The sequence below is a fragment of the Macaca thibetana genome, chromosome 18 (assembly GCF_024542745.1).
Source record: "Macaca thibetana thibetana isolate TM-01 chromosome 18, ASM2454274v1, whole genome shotgun sequence".
NCBI lineage: Eukaryota > Metazoa > Chordata > Mammalia > Primates > Cercopithecidae > Macaca > Macaca thibetana.
The window spans coordinates 16,724,160-16,738,196 of NC_065595.1; the positions used below are offsets into that span (position 1 = coordinate 16,724,160).

At 41.7% G+C, this 14,037-nt stretch overlaps 1 long non-coding RNA gene across 2 annotated transcripts in view; it reads left to right on the plus strand.

Annotated features, from left to right (window-relative positions):
• Positions 1-14,037, plus strand: part of LOC126941481 (uncharacterized) — a 242,837-nt gene that overhangs the window by 184,543 nt on the left and 44,257 nt on the right. Inside the window, exon 1 of one of the 2 annotated variants that reach the window (XR_007721315.1) lies at positions 5,540-5,565. The exons of the other annotated variant lie outside the window; for it this stretch is intronic. This is a non-coding gene — a long non-coding RNA (uncharacterized LOC126941481). Of the gene's footprint in view, positions 1-5,539; positions 5,566-14,037 lie in introns of those variants that run through there. 2 annotated transcript variants of the gene reach the window in all.

A 14,037-nucleotide genomic window follows, 5' to 3' on the forward strand; every position in this document is an offset into this window, starting at 1 on the left:
TATATAAACTTAATCTTACAGACCGGGCACGGTGGCTCACGCCTGTAATACCAGCATTTTGGGAGGCTGAGGCAGGTGGATCACAAGGTCAGGAGATCGAGACCATACTGGCCAACATGGTGAAACCCCGTCTCTACTAAAAATACAAAAATTAGACGGGCATGGTGGCACTTGCCTGTAGTCCCACCTACCCGGGAGGCTGAGACAGGAGAATCGCTTGAACCCGGGAGGCAGAGGCTGCAGTGAGCCGAGATCACGCCACTGCACTCCAGCGTGGGTGACAGAATAAGACTCCTTCTCAAAATAAATAAATAAATTAATTAATTAATTAATTTAATTAATCTTACAAATGGATAGTAATATGAGATTCCAAAAGTTGGTGGAGCAAGAAATGGAGGTTTAAAAACAGTTTCAAAGGTAGGTGATAAAATTCTAAACTATTAAAAAAAATTGGAAGGGGCAAGTGAGGGGTTAATGCAAGTGACCTAAAGTCTCAGCTCTCAAAGTAGGAAGCAATCATGTACAAAGTCAGTAAATTGAGATGTAGTATAATAAGCAGACATGGAGGTAACTCAAGAAAAATTATTTGTTTGGAATTGCTGCTTTAGAAGTCATCTCCAAACTTCATAGTTTCAATTATTTTCTCTTGGTTCCTGTGGGTCAGGAATTCAGGAAGGGCTTGGCCAGGTGCTTCTGCCTAGGAGAGCTCTGCACAGGTGCAGTCCCACAGTTGCTGGACAGCTGAGGCATCGCTGGCTGGATAGCCCTCTTCATGAAGGTTTGGGGTTGCTCCAAGTGGCCGCTCTGCATAGGATGTTTGGGCTTCCACACAGCATGGCTGCCGCAGGGCAGTCTGACTGCTGACGTGGTGACTGGTGACTGCAACTTCACGAGCAAGTATTTCAGGGACCAAAACGGAAGCTGTACCACCTTTAGCAATCTAGCCTCGGAAGTCACATAGTGTCTCTCCTGCCATATTCCATGGATGACAATATTCACAGAAGCCCACCCAATTTTGAAGGGAGGGGACATGGATCCCCCCCATCCCTGGGAGGCATGTCAAAGTGACATTTTAAGAAGAGTGTTTGAGTTGGCAGATGTTGTTGTGGCCATTTTTGGAAAATAAAATCATCCACAGGAACCAAACCTAAAAAAAGACTGGAAGTGATTGCCCCTGGGGAGTGGAATCAGGGCTGAGGAGGGTTTGAGGGTAGGGAACTGTGAAGTTACATCTTAGCCCACTGTACTGTTACTTTTATGTCCACACACAGCTATTCGTTTGATTAAAAAATAAAATGGCTGGGCACGGTGGCTCACGCCTGTAATCCCAACACTTTGAGAGGCTGAGGCGGGTGGATCACGAGGTCAGGAGTTCAAGATCAGCCTGGCCAATATGGTGAAACCCTATCTCTACTAAAGATACAAAAAAATTAGCCCGGTGTGGTGGCAGGCACCTGTAATCCCAGCTACTCGGGAGGCTGAGGCAGGAGAATCGCTAGAACCCAGGAGGCGGAGGCTGCAGTGAGCCGAGATGGTGCCATTGCACTCTAGCCTGGGTGACAGGGTAAGGCTCCATCTCAAAAAATAAAAATAAAAAAAAAAAAAATAAAATAAAAACTAAAGTATCAAGATCACTTCTAAGAAAAAAAGAATTGCAGAATTAAAAAAATTGTACGTATTATCTAAGCTATGTAAAATATATGTCCAAAACAAAAAAAGAAACTAAAAGAAGTATGGTAGAAATCTAGTACCATCTATCTAGATGTCAGAACTTTATGTATACTGGCCTTGAGCCTATAATGTCCCTGGCCTCAAGAGACTTACAGTCCAGTTAAAAGGATAGTCAAGTGAATCAATGATTGTAGTGCAACACTCTGAGATCAAGGACAGATGTGCAAAGCGCACCACGCAGCCACCGAAGGGGAACAGCTAAAGACCAGGGGAAAAAGTGAAGGGGGAAAGCCTCATTTGCCGCCACTGGTGGTGAATATCACTCAACTTCTTAGTCTGAAAGCTAGGAATTATGGGAGACATTGAACATTTGCTCTTCCTCTTTAAGGGGAATAGGAGTTGATACCTAGATGATGAGGGAAAGCTCTCTCTCTCTGTCCAGAAGAATGCTAGCTAATAAAGGTGAAGTGAACAGAAGAATTTAAAATACCCTTTGCCAAGCCCAATGAAATGATTCAGGCAAAGATCATTGATGGATGCTAAAACTATTGAGTGAGATGATGTTTACATGGTCTATGAGTGTATAATAAACCGCTCAAAATCTTAATGGCTTAAAATGGCCATTTATTATTTTTCACAAGTCTGCAATTCAGGCAGAACTCCATGGAGAGGGCTTACCTCTGCTCCACATGGTGTTGGCTGGGGTGAGCAATCTAGGATGGCTCCATCCCATGTCTCGTGCCTCAAGTTGGGCTGGCTGGACTGTTCTCTTTTGTGTGATCTCTTCAGGCAGTAGTCCTGCCTGAGTTTCTTTCCATGGCAGGTTACTCCCAATCCCGGAAGCTTCAATGCCTCTTAAGGCCCAGACCAAGAAATAAACAAGTTAGAAGACCAGTCAAGATTCACGGCATGAAAAATAAATTCTACTTCTTCATGGGAGGACTAGCATATGCAGATAGGAAAGGGAGGAACTGTTGGTGATGACACGCCCACATTCAGAAGTGTCCTCTCAGATTACTTGCTCACTGCCAAGGGGAACACTGGCTTTACAATGGAGAGCCATGGCTGTCACCACCTTGCCAAGGAAATCAAATTGAGCATCATTAACAATGGCAACCTGACATCATGTGCCACCTGGTAGGATGCAACATGAAAACCACTTACCAAGTATTCTTATTTAAAAATGTGTAGTCTGAAACCGTAGACCTAATGCCAGGTTACAGAAAATTCACTGGAGAGAGAAATAACACCACAAGAAATCAATCAGTCAGGAGAGAATGCAGCGTCTTCTACAAGACAACTGACCCAGTCTCTTCAAAAAAGTTAATGTCATTTTTCTAAAAAGGTTGGAAGATTCTTCTATTCTTCTATATTTAAAAAAGTTGGAGATGTATAACTCAATGTAATATGTGAACCTTGCTTAGATCCTAGTTTGGGGAAAAAAAGCTATAAAAGACAATTTGGGCTGGACGCAGTGGCTCACGCCTGCAATCCCAGCATTTTGAGCGGTCAGGGCAGGTGGATCACTTGAGGCTAGGAGTTCAAGACCAGTCTGCCCAACATGGTGAAATCCCATCCCTAAAAAAACAAAACAAAACAAAACAAAACTGGGGGGCATGCATTGTACCCTTCACTTTAGAAGACATATGCTTAAGTGTGCTCATAGAGGGATGCAGAGGAAGTGCCATGACGTCTATAAATTACTTTGAAATTGTTCAGAAAAAAAAACTCACACATGCACCAAAACACCTACATGAAGCAAACATGTCTAAATAAATAAAGAACACTGAAGGATAAAGAATCGTTTCTGGAGTTTAAAAAATATCTAGTGACAGAATCTATGACTAACTGCCAGGCGCGGTGGCTCATGCCTGTAATCCCAGCACTTTGGGAGGCTGAGGCAGGTGGATCACTTGAGGTCAGGAGTTTGAGACCATCCCGGCCAACATGGTGAAACCCCGTCTCTACTAAAAATACAAAAATTAGCCAAGTGAGGTGGCAGGAGCCTGTAATCCCAGCTATTCGGGAGGCTAAGGCATGAGAATCACTTGAACCCGGGAGGTGGAGGTTGCAGTGAGCGGGGATCGTGCCACTGCACTCCAGCCAGGGCAACAGAGCAAGACTCTGTCTCAAAAAAAAAAAAAAAAAAAAAAAATCAATGACTAACTGATCTTCAATAAATGCTTCCCACACATCTTTCACGTTTTTCTCCTTCCTCTCCCAAAATTTGTCCCTTGTATTATTTTTGCATGTAACATGTACACACATATTATTCTTTACCCTACATCTCCCATTTGCTTTAGGCTTTGGTGTACTGTTAAATAGATTCAATTTTCAAAAGACTGTTCTTTTACTATGCTTTTCCCAGTCAGCTATTGGCTGGCTGAGTCATCCTGTAGTCTTAATAATTTCCTCAAGAACTGCTTAGGGGAAAAATATTTCCTTGGTTATTATATGTTCAAAATTATTGTCTGTAACTTTTATGGGTGAAATACGGATTCGCTGAATGTGCAACCTTGACACAACATTCCTTGCTTGAGGATCTGATAGATGTTGCATTGTTCTGTCATGCTGAATGTCACTCTGGAGAAACCTGAAACTAGCCTGATCTCTTTTTAAAACAAGTGACCTGATGATTTTGTCTAACTGACCAAAGTCTTCATTCTTTTAAAATTCAGTACTTACTAGAGAATGACTCAATGTTGATTGTTTTCAGTCAGTTTTCCCTGGTGTAATATATCGTGTGTGTGTGCGCGTGTGTGTACACACACATATAAATGTTCAAATGCTTTAGTATTTTAGGAAAGTGTATTTGAAATTTTAAAAAATATTTCTCATGTCTTGTTTTTTTCTTCAGGCAGTCCTGTTATACATATGTTGACTCAAATCCTTTGTTTTCCTATCTTTTTTCTGTCTTTTAAATTATTTTTTTCATTTCATTTTGTTTGCTTTACTCATTCTCTACTTTCTATTCCTTACTGTGTTTTTCACTCTATTCTCCTACTGCGTTCACTTTCATTTCATTTCTTTTTTTTTTTTTTTTTTTTTTTTTCTTTTTGAGACGGAGTCTCGCTCTGTCGCCCAGGCTGGAGTGCGGTGGCGCCATCTCGGTTCACTGCAAGTTCCACCTCCCGGGTTCCCGCCATTCTCCTGCCTCAGCCTCCGGAGTAGCTGGGACTACAGGCGCCCGCCACCGCGCCCAGGTAATGTTTTTGTATTTTTAGCAGAGATGGGGTTTCACCGTGTTAGCCAGGATGGTCTCGATCTCCTGACCTCGTGATCCGCCCGCCTCGGCCTCCCAAAGCGCTGGGATTACAGGCGTGAGCCACCGCGCCCGGCCTCATTTTCATTTCCATGATGATTTTCACTTTTCTTTCTTTCCTGATTTCTGCCAGTGTAACTTTTATCTCCTCTTGTTGTTTCCTCATTCTTCCCTGAGTCCTTGCATTTGTAGTCTTCCTTCATAAAATAACTGCTTCACCAAATGTTTTAAATCCTGGTGAAATATGTAAGTATCCAAATAAAATATTTTTTGTTTTGTTTTGTCTTTTTCCCTGAGTGTAGATCTATTGAGGAGTATTTCTGCTCTTCACTGCTCTTTCCCCTTTTTTTTCCTCATAATATCTTTGTATCAGGATTGTGCCAGTTCCTTTCAAAATAAATTACTTAGCTTTCAGGTCGAGTACTGTGGATCACACCTGTAATCCCAGCATTTGGAAGGTCGAGGCAGGCAGATCACCTGAGGTCAGGAGTTCAAGACCAGCCTGGCCAACATGGTGAAAACCTCATGTCTACTAAAAACACAAAAATTAGCCAGGCATGGTGGCAGGTGCCTGTAATCCCAGCTACTCAGGAGGCTGAAGCAGGGGAATCACTTGAACCCAGGAGGCAGAGGTTGCAGTGAGCCAAGATTGTGCCATTGCATTCCAGACTGGGTGACAAGAGCAAAACTCTGTCTCAAAAAAAAAGAAAAAGAAAGAAAGAAACTATGTATCTTTCAGGCTGGGCAGGGTGGCTCACGCCTGTAATCCTAGCACTTTGGGAAACTGAAGCAGGCAGATCCCCTGAGGGCAGGAGTTCAAGACCAGCCTGGCCAACATGGTGAAACCTGTTTCTACTAAAAATACAAAAATTAGCCAGGCATAGGGGCGCATGCTTGTAATCCCAGCTACTCTGGAGGCTGAGGCAGGAGAGTCACTTGAACCCGGGAGGCAGAGGTTACAGTGAGCTGAGATCGTGCCACACCCCAGCCTGGGTGACAAAAGGAGACTCCGTCTCAAAAAAAAATTGTTTTTAATGTCTTATATTTTGTTCATCTTTAAGAATGTAAGAAGAGTAAGAATGCCAATATTACTATTCTAAGGTAATCCAAAATATCTTTTTTAATGGTTTCAACAAGATAAAAAAAATTTTTTTTAATTATCAGATTAGAAATTAACTTAATGGTTCTCATTGTTTATTTCCTGCTTTGAACTTTTTCATGTCAACCAAAAGAGTCAAACTCTAAAACATTTGAAAAGATTTATACTGAGCTAAATATGAGTGAACAATGGTCCATGACACAGGCCCAGAAGATCCTGAGAACATGTGCCCATGGTGGTTGGGCTGCAGCTTGGTTTATACATCTTACGGAGACATGAGACATCAATCAATACATGTAAGACGTACATTGGTTTGGTCCAGAAAGGTGGAACAACTGCGAGTTGGGAGGTTACAGGCAAATTCCAAGATTTTCTGATTGGCAACTGGTTGAAAGAGTTATTATATAAAGACCTGGAATTAACAGAAGGAAGGAAGGGGAAGGGGAAGGGGAGGGAAGGGAGTTATTTAGATTTCTGCTTTGTCATAACTCATGCATTTATTTAACCCCAAGTTTGTTGAGGACCAAATCATCAGTCAATTTAACAATAAGTTATTGGACACCTGCTTAGGTGTCCAGAATTCAGCAAGGCACTATGGAAGAATCTTCTGATTCAAAGAGTTATAAGTCATGTGACTACTTTCAAATACAATGTGATGAATGTTATAATTAAAATGTGGAAAATGTGGATTAGAGAAAAAAATACTCTTTTTAGATTGCTTGGGAAACCCTCACTGAGCCACTGACACATTTGAAATCAATCTTGATAAATAAAGCTCACAAGACAGAAGGTAGAGTGAGGAACTTTTAGAAAAAAAGACATTGCTGATGAACTGCATCAGGTTGACCAATACAGGAAAATTTGGGTATAATGCCATACTGAGAGACCAAAAAAATCCTTTCTGTAAGACACAGTATCACCAGGATGATAAAAATGTCAAGAAGAACCTGCATTGTCAGCTGGGTTCTGAGGGACTGGGAGCCAATCAGTCACCCAACATAGCACTTCTGAGTTTGTATTTTGCAGGTTTTTCATGGATGGTGAGTAGGTTGTGGCCAGAATTTAGGTTATATGCATTCTGTGTTTTTGGTATGTGTGAATCTGAGTAGGCAAGAGGAACTTGTATTAGTTTTGTAATGCCATTGTAACAAATTACCAAAAGTTAGTGGCTTAAGCCAATGCAGATGCATTAGCTTACAGTTCCGTCAGTCAGAAGTCCAGTACAGGTCTCATTGGGCTAAAATCAGGATGCCAGTCAGACATAGTGTTGCATGCCTGTATTCCCAGCTACTCAGGAAACTGAGGTGGGAGGATTGCTTGAGACCAGGAGTTCGAGGCTGCAGTGAGCTGTAATCACACCACTGCACTCCAGACTGGGTTATGATTGCACCACTGTATTCCAGCCACGGGAAGAATTAGTTTCCTTGGTCATTCAGGTTGTGGGCAGTATTCAATTACTTGTGGGTGTAGGACTGAGGTCCCATGTTCTTGCTGGCTATCAGCTGAGGGCTGTTCCCACTTTCTAGAGGCCACCTACATTCCTTGGCTTGTGGCCCCTGTCCTCCACTTTCAAAGCCAAAAATGGCGGGTTGAGTCCCAGTTGTGCTTAAGATCTCTCCTGCCTCTTCTTGCTTTGTTGCATCTCACCCACCCACTTTCCTGCTGTCGTCTTTCACTTTAATTTTCTTTGTTTTTATTAAACTTTTTACTTTGACATAATTGTAGATGCACATGTAGTTGTAAGGAACAAAACAGAGATCCCCTGTACCCACTTTCCCCCAGTGGTAACATCTTGTAAAATTATACCACTATATCACAACCAGGGTATCGACATGGATATAGTCAAGATACAGAACATTCTCATTATCACATACTCCCCTTTTATACACCTGCTCCCCTCCTGTTCCACTTCCTCCTTAACCCCTAGAAATGATGTTAGTTTTTGATTTTTTGTTTTGTTTTGTTTTGTTTTGTTTGAGATGAAGTTTCACTCTTGTCGCCCAGGCTGGAGTGCAATGGCACGATCTTGGCTCACTACAATCTCCGCCTCCTGGGTTCAAGCCAGTCTCCTGCCTCAGCCTCCCAAGTAGCTGGGATTACAGGCATGCACCACCACACCCAGCTAATTTTGTACTTTTAGTAGAGACAGAGTTTCACCATGTTGATCAGGCTGGTCTTGAACTCCTGACCTCAGGTGATCCATCTACCTCGGCCTCCCAAAGTGCTGGAATTACAGGCGTGAGCCACCACGCCTGGCAAATGATGTTAGTTTTTAAATTTTTTTTTGCGGGGGGACAGTCTCGCTCTGTCACCAAGGCTGGAATGCAGTGGTGCAATCTCAGCTCACCATAACTTCTACCTCCCATTCCCCCGCCCACCCCCAAGCAATTCTTCTACCTCCAGCCTTCCAAGTGGCTAGGACTACAGATGCAGGACACCATGCCCAGCTATGTTTTTGTACCTTTGGTACAGACAGGGTTTCACCATGTCACCCAGGTTGGTCTTGAACTCCTGAGTTCAAGTGATCTGTCGGCCTCAGCTTCCCAAAGTGTTGGGATTACAGGTGTGAGCCACCGCGCCCAGCCTGTTCTTTATTTATGATATTGTCCTTTCAAGAATGTTATATAAATGGAATCACATAGTATGTAACTATATGGGATTGACTTTTTTGTCAACTTTTTGGGATTGACTTTTTTCCCTTAGCATAATTCATCCAGGTTGCTGGGTGTATCAATAACCCCCTTTTTTTTTTTTTTGAGACAGGGTCTTGCTCTGTTGCCCAGGCTGGGGTGCAGTGGCACAATCTTGGCTCACGGAAGCCTCTGTCTCCCAGGTTCAAGCTATTCTTGTGCCTCAGCCTCCTGAGTAGCTGGGACTACAGGCACATGCCACCACGTCCAGCTAATTTTTGTATTTTTGTAGAGACGGTGTTTTGCCATGTTACCTAGGCTGGTCTCAAACTCCTGGACTCAAGTGATCCACCTGACTGGGCCTCCCAAAGTGCTGGGATTACAGGCATGAGCCACTGCACTCGCCATCCGTTCTTTTTTGTTGTCAAGTAGCATGGTACTGTTGAGTATTGTCGAGTTCCACGGTACATATGTACCACAGTTTGTTTAACCATTCACTTGTTGAAGGACATCTGAATTGCTTCCAGTTTTTCACTATTTTGCATGAAGTTGCTATAAACATTTATATACATGTTTTTGTGTGAACATAAGTCTTCATTTCTCTGGGATAAATGCCCAGGAATGTGATTGCTGGGTCACATAGTAGTTGCAGGCTCAGTTTTTGCTTTTCTTTTTTTCAACAAACTGCCAGACTGTTTTTCAGAAAGGCTGTGCCATTTTTTACATTCCCATCAGCAATGTATGAGTAATCTAGTTTCTCCACATCCTCACCAACATTTGGTGTTGTCACTATTTTTTGTTTTAGCCATTTTTATCAACATATACTGATACTTCATTGTGGTTTTATTTTATTTTATATATATATTTTTGAGACAAAGTCTCACTCTGTCACCCAGGATGAAGTGCAGTGGCACGATCTCAGCTCACTGCAACCTCCGCCTCCCGGGTTCAAGTGATTCTCCTGCCTCACCCTTCTGAGTGGCTGGGATTACAAGGACGTGCCACCATGCCCAGCTAATTTTTGTATTTTTAGTAGAGACGGGTTTTCACCATGTTGGCCAGGCTGCTCTCAAACTCTTGATTTCAGGTGATCCACCTCCCTTGGTCTCGCCAAGTGCTGGGATTAGAGGCATAAGTCACTACGCCCCACCTTTATGGTTTTAATTTGTATTTCTCTAATGGCAAATGATGTTGAACATATTTCTTCATGTGCTTATTTCCTATCTGTATATCTTCCTCACTGAAATATCTCATGTAAATTTCCCATGTTGCAACTGGTTTTATTATTATTTTTGAGATGAAGTTTTGCTCTTGTTGCTCAGGCTGGAGTGCAATGGCGTGATCTTAGCTCACTGCAACCTCTTCCTCCCAGGTTCTCTTGCCTCAGCCTCCCGAGGAGCTGGGATTATAGGCGCCCACCACCATGCCCGGCTAGTTTTTTGTGTATTTCTAATAGAGATGGGGTTTCACCATGTTGGCCAGGCTGGTCTCGAACTCCTGACTTCAAGTGATACACTGCCTCAGCCTCCCAAAGTGCTGGCATTACAGGCACGAGTCTTTGCACCTGATGGTTTCAATTTTTTAATTGTTGAGTTTTGAGAATTATTTGCATATCCTGGATACTAGTCCTTTGTCAGATGCGTGGTTTGCTAATATTTTCTCCCAATCGGCAGCTTACCTTTTTTTCCTTTTATCAGGGTATTTTGCAGAGTCAAAATGTTAAATTTTGATGAAGCCCAATTTATCAATGTTTTCTTTTAGGGACTGTGCTTTTGGTGCCAGATCTAGGAAGTCTTTACCTAATCCTAGCTCTCAAAGTGTGCTTTTTCCTAACATTTTGTTGTTTTAGATTTCAGTCCATGAGCCTCTCTGTATTATTTGGGGTACTCCTGAGAAATAGAATGAATGGGATGTACACATAAACAAATAGATTTATTATGAGAAATTGGCTTATGCAATTATAGAGGCTGGAAAACCCCAAGATTTGCAGGGTGAGTTGGCAAGCTAGAGACCCAGGAGAGCTAATGTTTCAGTTAAAGCCAAAGGCAGAGGAAGAAGCCAATGTCCTAGTCTAAAGATCATCAGGCAGGAAGAATTCTCTCTTACTAAAAGGAAGGATCTGCCTTTTTGTTCTATTCAGGCCTTCAACTGACTGTATGAGGTCTACCCACAGTAGGAGGTACAATCTGCTGTACTCAGTCTTCTAGGTTAAATGATAAATCTCATCCAAAATTCCCTCACAGAAACACCCAGAATAATGTTTGACTGAATATCAGGGCACCACATGGCTCAATGAAGTTGACACACAAAATTAACCATCACACCTTCTTAAGTTTTGCAAATCGTATAAACTTTTGGTTGAGGTATTTTTTTTTTTTTCTATTTGTTTGTTTTTCTTTGTCTATGGACGTCCAGTTGTGGCAGTCCCATTTCTTTTCTTTCCTTTTTTTTTTTTTTGAGACAGAGTTTCGCTCTTTTTGCCCAGGCTGGAGTGCAACAGTGTGATGTCGGCTCACTGCAACTTCCGCCTCCGGGTTCAAGTGTTTCTCATGCCTTGGCCTCCCGAGTAGCTGAGATTACAGGCTCGCACAACCACACCCAGCTAATTTTTGTAGTTTTAGTAGAGATGGGGTTTCACCATGTTGGCCAGGCTGGTCTCGAACTCCTGACCTCAAGTTATCCACTCTCCTTGACCTCCCAAAGTGCTGGGATTCACGCGTGAGCCATCGCGCCTAGCCTGGCAGTCCCATTTCTTGAAAAGTGTATCTTTCCTCCATTAAATTGCTTTTGCACTTTTGTCAAAAATCAGGTGTATTTTCATGGGTTTATTTCTGGGGCCTATTGATCTATGTGTCTGCCCTTCTGCCAATACCATACAGTTTTCATTAGTGTAGCTATATAATCACTCATGAAATCAGGTAGATTGATTCCTTCCACTTTATTCTTCTTTTAAAAAATATTTTCACTATTTTAATTTCTTTGCCTTTACATATAAATTTTAGAGCATTCCTGTCTATGTTTACAAAAATATTGCTATAGTTTGAATAGGCAGTGCATTAAAATAGTACATCAGTTTGGAAAAAATTTGACATCTTTACAGAGTCTTCTAATTCATGAACATAGTATGTCAGTTTATTTCGATCTTTGATTTCTTTCATCAGCATTGTGCAGTTTTCAACATGCAAGTCCTGTACATGTTTTGTTACATTACATCTATTTCATTTCTTTCAGAAATTATAAATGAAATCATATTTTTAATTACAGTGTCCACAAGTTCATGGCTAGTATATAACAATGCATTTTATTTTTGTATTATGCAAATTTGCTGGAGATGCTTAATTCTACTAGGTTTTTTTCTTTTTTCAAGATTCTTAGGGATTTTCTGCATCATCAATCATGCCATCTGCAAGTAGGAGTCGTTTTACTTATTCCTTTCTTATCTGTAGTATGTTTACTTCCTTTTCTTGCCTTATTGATCTGGCTAGAACTTCCAGGACTGTTGAATGAGAGTGATGAGAACAAGTTTCTTAGCTTTGTCCTTGATCTTATGGAGGAAGCATTCAATATTTCACCATTAGCTGTAGGTTTTTCTACAGATGTTCTTCATAAAGCTGAGGAAGTTCCTCTATATTTTTATATTTCTGAGAATTTTAATTATGAATGGGTGTCAAATTTTGTCAAATGCCTTTTCTACATTGATTGATATGTGATCTTCCTTCTTTCACCTGTTAATATGATAGATTATACTGATTGAATTTCAAATATTGAATTTTAAATATTGAAACAGTCTTGCATCCTTGAAATAAACCCCAGCTAGTCATGGGGTTTACTTATCTTACTTGAAGTAAGATTTACCAACGGAATTTAGAAATCACGGGGTCTCACTCATTGGAGGCCAAAATAAATGCAAAGGAACAATGACATCAGAAAGCTGAACATAGAATCTCTTGATTGTTATTATCTGTAGTAGCTGAATTATAGGGATAGTGTTGGGGCAGAACCTGATGCTGGGCCAACCTGGAATTCTAGCCATTGAGCCACAGCCGCTAGTTCAGGGCCATCTCCAAAGGGAAAAGTTATGCTAAAACAACAGAGAGCAGACTTATTCCAAGAGACTAAGGAAAGAGAAAAGGGAGAGAGAATGGATAGAAATTTTAAAACAGTTATTAAGAAACATCATAAATAAAGTGGGCATTGGTAGTGTTGAAACAAAAGTCTTAATGCAGCACTCTCAGAAGTTCGATGGACAAATGGAAACCCTTACTTACTAGTCCCCCAACATTGAAGGGCGCTCAACAAATCCACTTTGTTCGACCTAGTTTGGATAAATTTTAAAAGCTGCAAAGCAAAGATGACTATGAGATACCTGACTTCCAATCACCTGGGGTGGAAGATACACAATGTAGTCAAGATAAGAACTGAAGAAAGGCCGGGTGGGTAGCTCATGCCTGTAATCCCGGCACTTTGGGAGGCTGAGGTGGGTGGATCTCCTGAAGTCAGAAGTTTGAGACCAGCCTGGCCAACATGGTGAAACCCCGTCTCTACTGAAATACAAAAATTAGCCGGGCGTGGTGGTGCATGCTTATAATCCCAGCTTCTCAGGAGGCTGAGGCGAGAGAATTGCCTGAACCCAGGAGGCGGAGGTTGAAGTGAGCCAAGATCACACCACTGCACTCCAGCCTGGGCAACAGAGTGAGACTCCGTCACATACACACACACACACACAAACACACAAAACAAAACAAACAAAAACTGATGAAAGAACCTAGGCCCATTGGCCTAATCTCTGGCTGGGGTTCAAGACCAAATGTACGTGAATGGGTAAATAGTCAGGGGTGGAAAAGAAACATTTCTAAAATTCTTTGACATGGGAGCCCCATGCACTGTTTTTCTGTTAGTGAGATTCTAACCAAGGCGACAGTTAGATTGGAAAGATGAAAATACATTTGATGGGATTAACGCGAAAGTTTGGATAAAAACTGGAATGTCTGAACAGACTCTATTTGGAGTGGTTGCATCCCCTTTACATGAATGTACTATGGGGATGGATATTGCCTGAGGAAAATTTCCTTTATCTAGTAATGTAAAACACAAGACAGGTGGATCTGCCCTTCAGACAATATTGATTGGACATGTTAAATGGGAACCAGTAAGATTGCTGAGCCCATGAAGTTGTTAATACTAAAAACTATAGGATACTTGGTGGACAAAAACATGTTAAAAAGACAGTCTGGTACCTGAAAGGGTGAAGGCCACTTCCGTTTTTGGAAACTGATAGCAAATGGGAACCTTCAAGCCTGAGTGGCATTTCTCTGGGAGACATTTTGGTCATACAATACGATGATGAACTGGAGCACTTGTCGATGGCAGAGTAG